The sequence below is a fragment of the Pinus tabuliformis genome, chromosome X (assembly GCF_031772625.1).
Source record: "Pinus tabuliformis cultivar Carrire ecotype Pingquan chromosome X, CPIR1, whole genome shotgun sequence".
NCBI lineage: Eukaryota > Viridiplantae > Streptophyta > Pinopsida > Pinales > Pinaceae > Pinus > Pinus tabuliformis.
In genome coordinates, this window is record NC_142308.1 from 712,479,103 (window position 1) to 712,492,793 (window position 13,691).

Genomic DNA, 13,691 nt, shown 5'->3' on the forward strand with positions numbered 1-13,691 from the left:
TAAAAAAGGCTCTCTATGGTCTTAAACAGGCTCCAAGGGCTTGGTACTACCGTTTGGACAAATATCTTCATCAACAAGGTTTTTCAAAAGGATCAGCAGATAGCGATCTTTATATAAAAATTGAAAATGACAAATTGCTAATAATTGTTGTGTATGTAGATGATATTATTTTTGGCAGCAATGAAGAAGCTATGAGTCAATGCTTTGCCTTGGTGATGCAGAAAGAATTCAAAATGTCTTTGCCTGGAGAACTGATATATTTTCTTGGATTGCAAATCCAACAAAATGAAGGCAGTATCTTTGTGTCTCAAACCAAGTATCTCAAGTAGATCTTGAAGAAATATGGCATGGAAGATGCAAAACCAGTATGTACCCCTATGGTTACAGGATGCAACCTCAGTGCAAATGATGAATCAACAGCAGCGCATCAACCACCCTATAGATCCATGATTGGAAGTCTGCTTTATTTGAAAAGTACCCGACCATACATCATGCATGCAGTGGGAATAGTTGGAAGATTTCAGGCAAATCCAAAGGAAACTCATCTTCAGGCAATGAAGAGAATTTTCAAGTATCTTCAAGGAACTCAAAACTATGGCTTATGGTATCCTAGAGATACAGATCTCACTCTTCATGCTTATACAGATGCAGATTGGGCTGGAAGCGTGGATGACAGAAAGAGCACAAGTGGTGGTGCATTCTTTATGGGTTCCAGATTAGTATCTTGGTTCAGCAAGAAACAGAGTTCGATTGCTTTATCTACAGCTGAAGCGGAATATGTGGCTGCTGCATCTTGCTGCATTCAACTCCTTTGGATGACGCAAACCTTGCAGGATTTTCAGATCACTTGTACACCACCTATCTCCATCTTATGTGATAATACAAGTGCAATCAACATTTCAAAGAACCCAGTCATGCATTCAAAGACCAAGCACATACCGATCAAGTATCACTTTCTCCGGGAACAAGTGTTGGAACAAAAGGTCAAATTGGAGTATGTTCCTTCTAAGGAACAAGTTGCTGATATTCTCACCAAACCACTGCCCAGGGAAAATTTTGAATACCTCAGAGAGAAGCTGGGAGTAGTTGATGCATCATCTTGTTGTTAAAACTTGTCTGTTTCAGAGAAAAATGGGTGTACGCGAGTTTCCTGAGGAGGATCCGCGTACATATGTCGGTTTGTGCAGAGACAGTCGCGTATATGGAGGCTTGATGGATATCAGTAGGGACAGGCTCTAGTTGAAGATAGTATGATATGGGTCTGACAGAGACCATCTGACACAGGTTCAGGGGGAGCATATAAACTTCTAATGATGCACTGTTGGCATTATCTTAGAAGCTTTTGGTTCTAGTTCACAACTGTTGTTGGTTTTAGGTGGAACAAATGCAGAGGGAAAAATGAAGGGAATCATGGTTGCTGATCTAAATAGGTGATTGACAGATGCTGCGGATATCAGTTATTGGTGACTCTCATAAGTCTTGCTCTAGATATTTCGTCTCTATGTCATGTATCTCTTTTATGGTGTCAAGGTCATGTAACGGCCTATTTTGGTTTCCCCACTATGCTTGGGATGAAAATGTAATGTACTTGGTTGTCATATGTAAATTTTTGATGTATCCTCACTTGGTTGGGTGATGGATGTATGTATTGAGTCTTTTGGTGATAGGAAGGTCCTTTATGATGTAAGGTTCTTCTTGAAAAACATCTTTTTGCAAATCTTGCCTACAGTCAGGGGGAGCATGGTCAGCACAGCAGGGCAGAGATTTCAGCATGTACTCAGGGGGAGCACAACCCTTTGCCCTTGATGACAAAGGGGGAGAATGACTTTGAGGATCTTGGGGTTGCCATCAAGTCCAAAGGGGGAGATTGTTGGCATTATGGCACAGGATTGGAGCTATGGCACAGGTGTTGTCCTTGATGGCAACTCACTTTGGTGACAGATCTCAGTACAGGCTCTCAGAATGAAAGAAAAAGATATATACGCAGGTTCACCTAGACGAAAGCGCGTATACACGTGGGTTAGACGTTACAAAGGCGCGTATGCGTATACACGCACTTTCACGCAAGGAAAAGCGCGTATATGTTGGAGAACTTACTTTTGGTTCATGGTAGTTAGTCCTTGGTATTTGAACCTATGGTTTTGGACCATGGTATCTCGTCAGAAGTGTTGATCCCAAGTATTAGGTCCTTGGTATTGGTTTATTATGGTTTTGGACCGTGGTATTGTTAAAGGCCTAAGACTATAAAAGAGGAAGGAGATCATTTGGCAAAGGATGATATGAATTAATTGAATATCTAATAAGTGCTAGATCTGAAATATTGGTGATTGAGGTTAAGGTGCAAATCTGGATCTGAATGAAGGAGGAACCTTAGCGCAAAGAGAAGGATAAGTTTTATTGATGGGTCATAATCTTTAGGCTTGAATGATAGTGTCTTTGTATGATTTTGATCTGTTATATGTGGTGCATGCTTGATCTATAAATCTGATAATCTGGGTTAATTAGTGTCTGAATATCTGAAAGAGTGAATTATCCTTTATAGATCTGTACGTAGGTTCAGTGAAGAGAAGGCGCATATACACGCTGGTTCAGTGAATAAAAATAGCGTATACACAGGTTTCTCTAAACACAGAAGCATATGCACGCAGGTTTTAAGTTATTGAAGTAGCGTATATATTTTGAGTTGTGATCTAGTTGCTTCTGTTTATTGCTGCAGTGTTCTGGGTTCAGAATTTGGTGTGTGGTTACTGTTACTGTGTTTTGGGTACAGCTGTCAGAGAAGTATCTACTTGATTCAGTTCTAATTGGTGAAAAGGAGATTGTTTGATGCAAAAATTCTTGTTGATTGATTGATGTTCATGGATCTAGTCTGAAAATTCATGAAACATGGTCCCTGGAAGAAAGAGAAGGTTCTAGCCTTCTGTAGGCCAGTACCTACATACTAGTATCTTGGCTAGTGCAAGAGCTAAGGGGGTTGTAGCTCCCTTCCAGGAGAGGCCAGAGAACGAGAGAGGGTTGTAGCTCTCTGCAGGTTGCAGCCTGCGTACTCGTAAAGGACTGCACCAATACATTGTAAAAAGAAGTTTCTAATTAAAAGAAGATAGAGACGAATTGGAGCAGGTGGTTTTCACCCACATTGGGTTTCCACCTTATATCTTGTGTTCTTGTGTGTGTGATTGTCTTCAGATCTATTTTACTATTTATGGTTACTATTTATTTGATCCTAATACACAAATTAATGATCAACATCAGTAAGATAAATTAATTTATAAGTCTGCATTGCATACGCGGGTTTCCTTCTCTGTAGCTGCGTATATATGCGGTTTTATCTAACTGAAGTAGTGTATATGATCTGGGTTTGAAAAAGAAAATAAGTGACTTGATAACACTGATTCACCCCCCCTCTTAGTATTATTTCCAACATCAACCATATCAAAACTAAGAACAGGAATATAGGCAGTGGAACAACTTGCCTCTAAAACCAAGGAAACCAATTCATTACAGCTCAAAACCACTTGGAACTTGATGTATCTACCCTATGAAGTGATTTCAACCATATTTAAATCGAATTCATCATTTACCATGCTTACATTTACCAAGAAATGAGGAAAAAGATCTCCCAAGAAAACTAGGAAACATCTGGAAAATCAGGCAAAATTGGCAAAAACAGTTTAATGCGCAGCGCCAAGATTTTAATGCGCAGTGCTTTTTCTAGGCAAATTTTGGAAGGCTTCCTGAAGTCCAAGTAAGGTACATGATAGCTCGTTGGAAATATTTTCGAGTCTAATTTCTGGAACAACTTGAATTTCTGAATTTGGAGTCCATTTGCCCCTCCAAAAATTGATTTTCCCAAGACTGCTTCCTGTGTGGCAAAAAAGTGGCAGAGAGGGCACTTTTTAGGTGTTTTTTTCCCTTTTGGAGACCTAGAACTTGTCCAAAATTCCTTGCCATTTCTAAACTTTTATATTTTTCCATTCTGATTCCAAAAATGTAAACCATTTTGCAAGAAGATGTCCCCAACAAAAGCGCAACACTGGTGGCACTGCGCACCTATTGGAAAAGCTTGTTTTTCAATTTCAAAATCCAAAATGTCAAAATTTTCTCCAAATTTCTTGAAATTTGGCATGAATGATCCTTGTTAGGTGCTTTTATGGGCCAATGATGCTTCAACCAAGATCTTGAGTTTATCTTGTTCTTTTTTGCTCCTCGAGGCTCTTTTTAGCTTTCCTTTTAGCCTCTTTACCCTTGTTTTACATATCTTGTTCCACTGTTCACTTACATTTGGAATGCTTGTTGCTTCTGAAATAATAGCAGGTGACAACATGAATGAAACAATAGCAAGGTATACCTGACCATTGTCTAGATGAGTTACAAATAACCTGGTCAACTTATGGTGAAACTTGACCCTCTCCACCATTTCACAGAAATCAAAGCGAGAGTGATGTCTAAAACATGATATGGCAAGTGGGCAAGAAAGCAATTGTCTCAAACTGAGAGGCTCCTCCCTAATTAGTTTTCCCACTTATGAGGTCTTCTGCTACACATGTTTTTCCATAGAACTATCACTAAGGGCTTCTTCCTCCCTTTCATAATCAGTGTCACTTTCCATGGGTTTTGGTGACTATAACTGCTAGTGAGGAATGAAGGGATGAGGTGGGGACAAGATGAGTATGAAGAGATCTTAAAAGGGATTGGAGGTTTTGAGGTTTTAGGGAATGAGGGGAATGAGGGGAGTGAATAGGGTTTTAGAATGTAGGATAAGGGTTTGATAGGGAAGTAAGAGTAGCGAAGATGTAGGATTTGGGAGTTAGGGTTTGGGAATAGTGTATAGGGCTAGGGTTTTATATGGAGGGTAGAGTTTTGGGAAATGAGCTCTAATGAATTAAGGATAGGGGAGGGGACTTACGAAAGTAGGTGAAAACTGGAATAGGAGAGCAACAATAGATGTTTAACAACTTATGAGAGGTGATTTAGTGATCAATTTAGAGTTTTGAGAAGAAATTCAAAGACAACTAGGGTTTGCTTTAGATGAGACCACACAACTCAATAAACCAAGCAAAAAATCTTCTTCAGCAAGGTGGATGATTATACTTACTTGGAAGAATCATTAAAGAGCTCTGGAGGTGTTTTGATGAAAAATTTGAAGTGTTTTCAACAGGTGCGCAATGCCAGTGTAATTTTACACTAGAAACCTGCCACAGGTGCGCAACGCCAATTTAATGCACAACGTCTTTTTGTAGACCAATTTTTGAATGCCTTCCCGGTGTCCAAATTGGGTGTGTGATAGCTCGTTGGAAATATTATCAAGTCTAATTTCCAGAACATCTTGAATTTTCCAATTTGGAGGTCATTTTCCCTGTCAAAAGTCCAATCTCCCAAGACTGGTCAAAATGTTCAAAATGAGGCTGCCTAAATGCAGAGTAATATTGCAGTCAACTTTTGAAGGTCTTCCTCAACTCCAAATTGAGCTCATGATAGCTCATTGGAAATCTATTTGTGTCTAGTTATTATTTTACTCCTCCAGCGAGTCATTTGGCCAACCAGGATAGGAGAAATCTTGATTTTCCCAAGGTCACTCCAGAGGTGCATTAACTCTCCTGAGGCAAATGTGACATTTCTCTAAAACCATGATAGTTGTGTAAAAACTGAAAGAGGATTTTCTTCTTGGGTCACTGAGGGACAAAAACCTCTCTTAATTTTTCCAAATTCATCTTTTCTTGCTCAGAAACATAGTTTGAAGAAAAATCGTCCCTTATATGTGATGAATGGCTTGTTCCTTGGAATGACTTCTCGACAAACGGTGGAGATATGATGTTCGATGATATGAAATGGCCTCATACCTTCTGATATCCCTTATTCCTCCTATGCTCAGATATATCTGATCCCATAGCCAACCCTAGCTTAGTGGGAGAGGAAATTAGGGTTTGTTCTCTTTTACTTTTGCAGGCAGATTGGTGCTCAATATGACTTGATTTTTGTAGTTGCGGGTGATTGGCAATGTCATCAGGTGACTAGGAGCAGCATGTGATCATTTATTACATATAGAAACCATAAAATTACATCAAATTACATGAAAAATACCAATGCTTTGTTTTACCTCAAAACAAGTTTTGAGGTTAGAACTTCATTAAGCTTACAAATTAACAACTTTTGACTTTTTTGTTCGTTATTAACCTCCTCATGTTGCTAACCACTTTTTTTATTCTGAATGACCATGATGACAAACCCTAAGACCTAATGAAACTAAACCCTAGGACTTGTTAAAAATGAAATGGAACTAATTATGAACAACTGAAAAGATGTTTGAACAAGCCAACATGTATATGACATGAGGGAAACCGAAATGAAACCACTACCATCAGTTGATCCATGACCTAATGGAATGCAGTTGATCGAATGAGACACCTAACATGATTTGAAAAGAGTAATTTTGATCATCGATGGCAGTGTGAAGATATTGACACTAACACTCAGCATCCTTACAGTCCCTACGATCAGCCTGGTATTCCTTTGGAGTTATCTCCTCGTACATCTCGAGTTCCTTGTCACCAATTGTTTCCATTTATGGAGTCAAAAGGTGAAATCCCAACCTCTTCTCTAGGTCGTTCGGAAGTTTCCGCTACCCATACTCCCCATGTCGATGTTGAGAAAGGATATGAATTTCCTCTAGAAGGATTTCCTTATACAGGAAGAGTGTCATCTCTTACCTTTCCTAAAACTAGTGGACCCATGTTGCCACATGGTTATACCACTTTAGCTCAGTTAGTTTCAAGTACTCCTAGTGCATCGTCATTGTATCAAAAACCCCATTTGGTTTTCCAATGCTATACCTGCATTAGGTCTGTTCATTCTGAACACGACATCTTGAACTTCTGTACAAACTATTATCACCTCAGTTCATGTTTAACCTACCATTCTGTCACATCCTGTCTCGTCATTTCAACAGACTCTTCTGGTACAACTGACTATTTTAGGTCAGGTTTCAGTAATTTCTTCTACCCCTCCATCAAGTGGATAGAATGTGCCACCGCCTGGGGGGAAGATCCGAATACTCCTCTCGTGTCAGGAAAAACTAATGTGAGTGGATTACAAACTCACATGGTTGGAGTTAATCAATATTATTATGGTAGTATTCCTAACCCTGATGGTCCATCCAGGTCAGGTAACATCTAATATTAGTAGCCTTATATGGCTCATATTCCTTTCCAACATACTTATGTACCATATGGTTCGTAAGCCTTGGTTAACCCATCTTACATTCCTCAAGTAGGAGCTTATGTTCAACCTATTCAATCCGCTATTCCTAGTGGATATGGCCAGATTTAATTCGGGAACTATCAATACCCTCAAGGTATAACTCAAGGAACTATCCAGCTATAGTTGCAACAACAAGGACAACCTTTGCAGTAGCAAGGGAAACCTTCATAGTAGTAAGGGCAATCTTTGCAGCAGGAAGGGAAAGAATTGCAGCAACAAGGCCAACTATTACAGCAGTAAGGGCAATCTTTGCAGTAGCAAGGGTAAGAATTGCAATAACAAGGCCAACTTTTATAGCAGCAGGCATAGCCTTTGCCGCAGCCGCAACAACCTTTTCTGCTGCAAACTCAGTTTGTTCAGCAGTCTTCTCAAACTTTGTCTTCGTAAGGCCAACCTTTGCAGCAGCAAAGTCAACCTTTGTAGCAACAAGGTCAACCTTGGTAGCAACAAGCTTTATTTGCATATCAACAAGGTCAGCCTTTACAAGCTCAAATTCAACCCCTGTAACAACAGGTTAAATCTACTTACGTCCAAGGTCAACAGGTTCAACAACCTTATAACCCCTATACCGTGTACAATGCTTATCAGTGGCCTATGGTAGGACAATATCAAGCCTACCATAGACCAAATCCACCTTATGGTCAAGGTAACCATCAATGGGAACAAAATGAGGTCTCGTATGGACCAAATCCTCCATTTTAGGGGCAAAATCCTTACCAGCATGGCTGGAATCCGCAGTGTGGGTCTCCTCAAAGGCCCTATATACCATTTAACACGCAATTTCCTTTCTTGGCTACGTTGGAGCTTCTTAATGTCTCGAGGCTCATGAATGATCTCATCCTTCATTCACCTTACTAGCCTGCAGTTCCAACAAAAATTCCAAGCGATTTCCCCAAATTCGAGGGAAAATCTAAGGAGGACCCGCAAGTCCATGTGATGACATATCACCTCTGATGCTCCTCAAATTCATATGTCGATGATTCTATCCATATTTTACTCTTTCAAAGAACTCTCACAGGTTTTGTCACTAAATGGTATATCGAGTTGCCTCGAGGTACCTATGGTGACTTCAACTCTCTAGCTATGGATTTCCTCAGTAATTTCCAATTGTCGGTTCGATATGAAACTGACACTTATTTTCTTACATCCCTTAAGCAAGACACCATGACCCACATTTCCGATCCATGAATGGAGACATCGACATCACCTCATCAAATTTGACATTGTTGATGAGTTGTTGACAGAATGGTTCACAAAATCATTCGTTAGCAAGATTGCTAAAGACATAGCTATGGGTGGATATTTTACTGAAGAGAAAGCTATTGCCCGTGCCCATTATTTAGACTTAGTCTATTTTCAATCTGGCACATTGTATGAGATGTTACCTGATGCTTCGAGACCATCATCGGATCTGACAACATCAAAGCCTCTAGATACACCATCTGTTGACGGTGTAATTGGTTCCATGTCTCATAATTACGTGAAAGATTCTTCGAAGCAGAAATCTGTCTCAAATATTGGTTCCAGTAATCCCTCAAATAATTTATCCAGTCTTGGTAAAACCTCTAAGGTACATGATCTCCAGTCTACCGCAGCAGATAAGGCCTCTAAAGGAAAAAATAACGACATATGTAAGGCCAAAGTCGATGGCCAAAAACAAGACCCTCCTAAATCATCTGCTGATGGTGCTTCTAAAAGAAAGCTGAAATATCCTTGCCTCATATGTAAGGAGGATCATTACACCAAGGATTTTCCCTGACGTTCTGAAGTTAATCACTTGTTGAAAGGGACTTTTGTTGTCTTAAAAGAACCCTTTCCATCTCAGTAGATGTAGTTGGTTGACCAACCCCAGTCCTCTACTTCCTCAGGTTCCCAAGTGTTCATGATGCAAGGTTTATCACCTATCTTGATCACTACTTGAACTAAGGGACATCAAACCATGCCTAAAAAGATGGTGGAGAAAGAAGCTACCGATATTCCTTCTAATTCTACTCTATCCAATTCTGGTCCACTCCATATTGAGCACCCCAACAGTGAGTCTATAATTCGACCACCTCCCAAAGGTGTTCTTCGGAGATCATTTTTTAATCTGAACGTTATAGTTGCACAACATTACAATATTGATGAGGATTTAGCTTAGGCACCTTCGGTGATGTCTGCCTTAGAGGTTCTCCAATCCTGTCCAACACAGCAGAAGTCACTGTTGTCTGTTATAGGTGTGATTGATCCTTCTGATTCGAGTCTGATTGCCTTCGATATTGAAAATCACATGCCTCGTCTTCCTCATCATATTGCTTTTCTAATATAGGTTCTTATCAAAGGAAAGACGATCCATCGAATAGTTATTGATGAAGGTGCGTCTACCTGCATCATGTTTGTTTCATGTTGGAAAACCATTGGCTCTCCTTCTCTTAACTAGTATTCGAACACCTTGGAATCCTTTGATGGCAAAGGTTCACGTCCTTACTATATTCTCACGAGTTTTTTTATTACGTTAGAAGGAAAGACTCTTGAATTAGAAGTAGAAGTTTTAGATGAAAATATCAATGACAACCTTCTTCTCAGGCGAAGCTGGACCCACGATATGTTTTTTGTGGTGTCTTCTTTGTTCCGCGTGCTTCGTTTTCCTCATGACAAAAAAATTGTCACAGTTGATCAACTCTCCTTCTTTTCTTCTGGTTCATCAAACAACAACATACCTTACATGGGAAATACTGAGATTCCTTACGAGAGTGTGGGGGCAGGTCTCTTCAAAGACTTTGCTTTAATGGGTACTTTTACTCTCCCACCTCTGAATGTTCATTCAGTCAATATGATCTTGGTCTCTATGGATCCTTGGATTATCCCTACCGCAGATAAAATTGATTTATTTGGTGATGCTATGCCTTTAAGTCCATTGGAGAAAAATTATCAAGAATTTGTCATGGATTCGATGGCCGGTTCAGAAAGTCATACTGTTTTAAGTATGAATCTGTACACTTACGTGCTATCCCCCTGGCTTGGTTTTATGGATTCTTCGGTTCCTTTGAACGAGACATTCCCCACCGACGAGAGTATCGTTTAGGTCATGTCTCTGGATGAAACTCCATGGAATGGTCTACATCATCGTTCTTCTTTTTTTCCTAGCATCGATGAGATGCCTTCCTGTCTTAAAGCATTTGTTTCTCATTATCCCACGCCTCCACTTCAGGCACCCATCCTGGGAAATACGGGGAACATCATTGCTACTATGTCTCTTGACATTTCCATTAAACCTGGAATTGTCGAGAACATTCCTATTAGGGTTTCCTGTTCTCCAGATGAGATCAGAATTTACACTCAGCTTTTTAAATAATTTCAATACATATTCACATTGTCATACGAGGAAATGCCTGGTATTGATCCAGCAATAGTGGTGCATGAGATTCTGACTTATCCTGGTGCTAAGGCTATTTGGCAATGGCTTCGCCCAGTGCACCCTCAAAAGGTTGTTGCTATCAAAGCGGAAGTGGAGAAGCTTTTAAAAGCGGGTTTTATTTATCTTATCCCATTGATGGATTGGGTGTCAAATATCGTCCTTGTTGCCAAAAAGTAGGGCATAATACGTGTTTGTTTTGATTACCACAATATCAATCACGTGTGTCCTAAGGATAACTATCCTACTCCATTTATCGATCAAATCATTAACGAATGCGCTGGAAGTGAGATTTTCTAGTTCATGGACGATTTTTATGGGTATAACCAGATTAACATCTCACCCACTAATCAACATAAAACAACCTTTATCTGTCCCTAGGGTACTTTCATTTAGAAAAAGCTTCCTTTCAGCTTGAATAATTCTGGCATTACCTTCCAACGAGCAATGTCTTATGCATTTCATGACATTCGACACATTGTTCAACCTTACCTTGACAACTTACCACCTCATTTTGCTAAGCGTCATGACCATCCAAATCACTTGAGATCCATATTTTTATAATGTCAACATTATAATATCCCTCTCAATCCACACAAGTGAGTGTTTTGTGTTGAGTTTGGTTGTCTCTTAGGTTTTGTGGTGCTTCACAAAGGTATCTGGATTGACCCTTTGAAAGTTGAGGCCATTGTCAATTTACCCCCCCTACATCATTACTGCAATTGTAGAGCCTGTAGGGAAAGGCTAATTTCCTCCGTCGATTTGTCCCTAATTACGCCGAACTTGCCAAGGGTTTTACTCACTTACTTAAGAAGGGGATTCCTTTTATTTGGGATGAATTTGACCAAAAACCCTTCGATGTTTTAAAACACACGCTTATCAGTGCTCCTTTACTACATCCCCACAATTATCGTTGCGATTCTTCCTATATTTGGCTTCAAATGATACTACTATTGTTATGGTGTTAGTTCAAGATGACGATGATGGCAACGAGCACGTGGTTTATTATTTGAGCCAGAATCTTCTCAATACTAAGTCTCGATATTCCCATGTCGAGAAACTTGCCTTGGCGAAAGTTCATGCTATCCAAAGATTTTGACACTATATCCTTTTACGAAAAACCACAGTGATTTCTAATTGAAACCCATGACATATTTACTGACTCGCCAATTACTGGGGGGAAAATACTCCAAATGGATCATAATCCTACAGGAGTTTGATTTGGGATTTACTGCTGCCAAATCAAAGAAATTTCTCGTCTTTGCTAAGTTGATCTGCGCTCTTCCATCTGTAAGCACTTCAACTGATTTTACTGAGTAGATACCCAATGAAACTCTGTTTCTGATCAGCACTCTTGACCCATGGTATGGAGATATTATTGTTTATCTCCAAACATGACTTTCCGACCTGAGTTGTCCCGATCTGACCGATGTCGCATTCGACATCAGACCCAACCCTATCGGATCCTCGGTGATACATTGTATTGGGTCGGTGTGGACTTTGTTCTTCACAGATGTCTCACCCTTGAAGAGGCTGAGCAGGTCTTAAATGATTGCCACTTTGATACCTATGATGGTCATATGTCTGGATATGCCACTGCTCAGAAAATCCTCCGCGCTGGTTATTTCTAGCCTTCTATATTTAAATATTACATTCTAACTGTCAAAAAATGCCATGAATGCCAGATTTTCAACCACAAACAGCGTGCGCCACCCGCACCCCTACACCCATTAATTACCGTTGGCCCATTTGCCAAATGAGGCATTGATTTCATGACATGTAAACCTCGCTCTATCGAGGGGCATGGTTATATAATCATCACCGTCGATTATTTCACTAAATGGGCTAAGGTTATTCCTACATACAATGCTGATGGTATTAATGCTTCTCAGTTCCTTTTTAACCATGTCATAACATGTTTTGTTGTTCATCAGCACATGATGGCAGAGTTGACTGCTTAGTTGGGCCTTCAACATGATAGCTCAACTCCTTATTATCCACAGGTCAATGGCCAAGTTGAGGCAGTTAATAAAGCTTTGATTACTTTGCTTCAACGTACCATTGGGAAGCACAAAAAGGATTGGCATTTGATGCTATTCTCATATCTCTGGGCTTACAAAAATATTTTTAAGATGGCCATTGGATTCACTCCATTCCAGTTGGTGTATGGTTTGGAGGAAACTCTTCCAATCGAATGCAAAATCCCCTCACTTAAACTAGCTATCAAACTTCTTCCAAATACCTCGCCTGAAGAGGAGAGGCTACTGTATCTTGAGAGGATTGACGAGACTTGTCGCATTGCTGCAATGGTCATTGAAGCTCAAAAGAAATGATTCAAAGCTCATTTTGACCAAAACGTTTCTCCTCACACTTTTGCTGAAGGAGACTTGGTCCTTCTCTACAATCAAGCCAATGATAAATTGGGAGCGGCAAAGTTCGAACCCATGTGGCATGGGCCCTACATCATCAAATGTGCCTTACAAAAAGGTGCCTATGCGCTATGTGATTATGAGGGAAATGCATTGTCAATACCTCATAATGGGTTGTATCTCAAGAAGTATTATGTGTAAAATTCGTATAATGACTTTTGTACATTAGTGTGTTAATTCATTAGTCCGTATTTTTTTTATTTTTGGTGTGTTTGTTTGCTTTGCAGACATGTGTTTTTCTTCTTACCTTATGTTCCACTCGGTTTGCAGATATCATTAAGCCACTACATTAGTTTTGCTAATGGTGCTTGTCGTAGCACACAAAATCTGTCTCCTGCAGCATGGGTACTCTATGACCCTAATGGCAAGCTGATTAACTTACAAGGTATCTGCCTTGGTAAAACAACCAATAATATTGTTGAATATAGTGTAGTTATTGAACTCTTGTCAGAAGCAGTTGCTCTTGGCATTAGGGATTTAGTTGTCAAGTTGGATTTACAGCTCGTTGTGTTACAATTAAACAATCATTACTCAGTGATAAATCCACAAATATTGCATATGTATCTACGTGTTAGATTTCTAGAAAGAAATCTTGACTTCATTACATATCA